The sequence below is a fragment of the Elaeis guineensis genome, chromosome 4 (genome assembly GCF_000442705.2).
Source record: "Elaeis guineensis isolate ETL-2024a chromosome 4, EG11, whole genome shotgun sequence".
In the NCBI taxonomy this organism is placed as follows: Eukaryota; Viridiplantae; Streptophyta; class Magnoliopsida; order Arecales; family Arecaceae; genus Elaeis; species Elaeis guineensis.
In genome coordinates, this window is record NC_025996.2 from 31615285 (window position 1) to 31618548 (window position 3264).

Sequence of the window (3264 nt, forward strand, 5' to 3'; positions counted from 1 at the left end):
CCGTTTGAGCACTCCATTCTTGTTGAGGCAGAGAACTGACTTGAGCATCGGAGGGTCTTGCCGGAGCAACCCCACCTCCGGTTTAGACTTCCCTTGCAGGTCCCGGCGGCGACCGCGGCCTCCTCAACTCCAGCTTCTCCGGCGCAGACGAATTTTTGCACCAACAGTCTATATTCATCCAGGTATCATCTACATATACTTTCTCATCTTTGGCTCAGGTGAAATGCAGGATGCTTATATGAATTCCATAGCCAGCTTTCTAGTAAAGGAGTGCTGCAGTTGCTATTTTCACTGTACCAGCTTAATGCCCTGGTGGTCACTTGAAGAATCTCAGTCCTGGGCTTCTCCTCCTGACTTACAGTGTTATTGGGAGTATACCTGTCTATTTATTCCTTGGCTACAGGTGCTGTGCTATATTCATCAGTTTGCCTCAAATATTCTGATGTTGGCTCTGTGTTTTGCTGCCTTAATATTAGTAGCGGTTAATGCTCTTCATGTGACTCAGTTGGTCTTCCATAGCTTGCAGAGATACACCCTCCCAAGTGCTGGTGCTTATATACGTCATTTTTTTGACATACAGTTACTTCTGCATAGGGATTCTTTTTTTTTGGTTCTTTCCTTTTTGTATTACTTATCTTTGTATTAGATGGCAAGCTCTTTATCCTTTGTATGAAGTCCTTCCACTTCAGCCTGTATTTTCTGTAGATGTGTTACAGGCTGCTGTACGTAAATTCCTAACTGTATTTTAACTTAATGAAGTAATGTTCTTCTACCAAAAAAAAAAAAAGGAGTTGGCTGGGAATAAGCCCTTCATGAAAGACAAGGCATAAGACATGTCAATTGATCTTGATGCGAAGCATCAGAAATTAGCAGTTCATAATGTCTCTCACCTGCTTCTCTGACCAATTCCATCCAGTACTCAATTACAGATTGTCCCATATTCCTATGATTCCATCACACTTCCTGCTCTCTCTAATTTTCCAAGGAACCATATATAGTTTGTAACAAAGCACAGCCACATTATACCAACCACCCCACCTGCACCCAAAAAAAAAAAAAAAAAACTCGTTATTGACCATTGAAATGGTCATAAGGGCCATTATTTATTTCAAAAAAAATATTTTTAATTTTTTAATATAATCACTAAAATAATAGCTTTTGCTGTGGTATGTTATCGTGGAAAATGATAGACAATAATGAAAAAATAACGGTGTTAGTTTCTATTTATCTTTTATGACTATTTAAAAAAGTACAAAAAAAATGATGGCTACCGTTTGTATTATGATAGTCAGTTATAAAGAAAATAATTGAAATAATGAAAATAATAACTGTTATATTTGTTCACGCATTTATCTCAGTAATGCAACAAGGGTTGGTTGAAACTATTACTCTAACTGTTAAATAGTATAACTTCGTTATTCAAAATTTTAGAATTATTTAACCCAGCTTCACCGTACAAAGTAACTGGGCTCCAGCGGCAGCAACCATAGTTAGAAGTCACCAAGACTTTTCGTGTCCCATTGCGCATGATATAAATCTCATGGGGAAAAAAATATTTTAAAAGAATTATGAAATCTAGTCCATCACCTGGCAAGCTAGAGCCCTCATATCAAACAATGTGATAAATGATTAGTGGTAATCTACTTTTAGGTGGAATTTTCATGTAGGGACTATTTGGGTAATCTAACAGAATTTGACTGAATTTTCTGCTAAATTGGTGGATAGACCACTCATTTTAAATATGACCTATATTTCTACCCAAAAAAAAAAAAAAAGGACCTATACCAATCCAACACCTCCCAACTCATGGGAAGGAAAAACAATAAGACATTGCTAGATCTTGTTTTCTTCTTTTTGCAAACATTCAGGCTTTAGGCTGAGACTTGAGCAGGTCTTTAAAGAGACATAGACCGGTCATGCTCCTAGATATTTTTGCAGGAATATCTAAGTAGGCACTCAATAGTTTGGTGATCAGTGCCTCTGAAAAAGGGTCATTCCGGCATTGTTGTGGCTAGAACATAACACCCCAACCAATGTATTTCTCAAACATTTGATCTCAAGACATGTCAAATTTTCTAAAACAATGGTATCTTAGATGCAAGATGCATGGCTGTGTTATCCAAGCCAGAATGGAGAAGGGGCCTTGAAGATATCAAGACTAGTTCAACCTCATCTAAAAGCCACTACTTTTGTATTTATTTGCATAAGAAGAATTCAGCTTTATCATTAGCCTACACTCTTCAAAATCTTTACCGTGGCTTAGATTCCTTTTTTACTCATTGAATCCTAAAATTATGGGCATCCTCCACCATCTTAGAGCTCATTCAACAACTCATCTCTCCAATTTTAGATCTTTGGAGCATCAAAATTATATTAGAGCATTAAAAACAACTACGTACGTGAATTTCAAACACAGACCCTATCCCCGCAAAACCTATCTATAAAACTATATTTTTTAACATAAACAAGATCTAATCCATGACAACTTCATCCATCGTAGGATAACAAAAATAAATAATTATAACAGCATATGCATTACAAGCAGATGACACTTATAGCATAGACTTGAGAGGACGAGCCTTCACGGGCTTCCTCCCTTTCTTCCTATAATTTCTTTTCTCCACCTCATCATCACTGTAGTCCACCTTGTTGCTGCCCTTTCCTTTATCCTCCTCTTCATCATCGGCCACTGCAGTGGCATGCCCATCCATAAATATAGAAATCTCTCTATCTTCATCTTCACTGACACCATCGATCGCTACCGTCACTGCTGCCGCAGCTGCATTAGTATCACTGCTCTTGTTGCGGCCAATCTCTCCGTCGTCCGATCGTCAGTGTCACACACCTGCAAGAGAAGTCTGCACGGACCGGAGATGCCTCCGGCAGAGACCCTTCGACGATCAAGTCAGAGAGGAGACTAGACAACAGTGGAAAATCAGAGACTTAGCGGGAGAGCGGGAAAGAGAAAGGGAGCTCAAGAGCTAAGAGGCGCTTCCCGGAGACCCAGCCCTTGGGACTTTGGGACTTGGAACTTAGGCCTTACCAATACTGTTGCCTTACCCCGTTTTATAGTAGAATACAGTATGGCTCTATCATTGATGGTGCAGACAACTGAGGAGTTGTCAAATCACCGTGGACTGTCAAATCGCCGTGGGCTGTCATGTCGTCGTGGGCTGTCAAGTCACTGGGATCAATCCATGTCCTCGGTAGGATAATGCCTCAGGGCGGCAGTGCCGCATGTCCTTGACAGGACAACTGCCCATA

At 40.0% G+C, this 3264-nt stretch overlaps 1 pseudogene; it reads right to left on the reverse strand.

Moving 5' to 3' along the window:
- Positions 1 to 2552: 2552 nt before the first annotated feature.
- LOC140857288 (uncharacterized) overlaps positions 2553 to 3264 on the reverse strand; it is a 7268-nt pseudogene continuing 6556 nt past the window's right edge.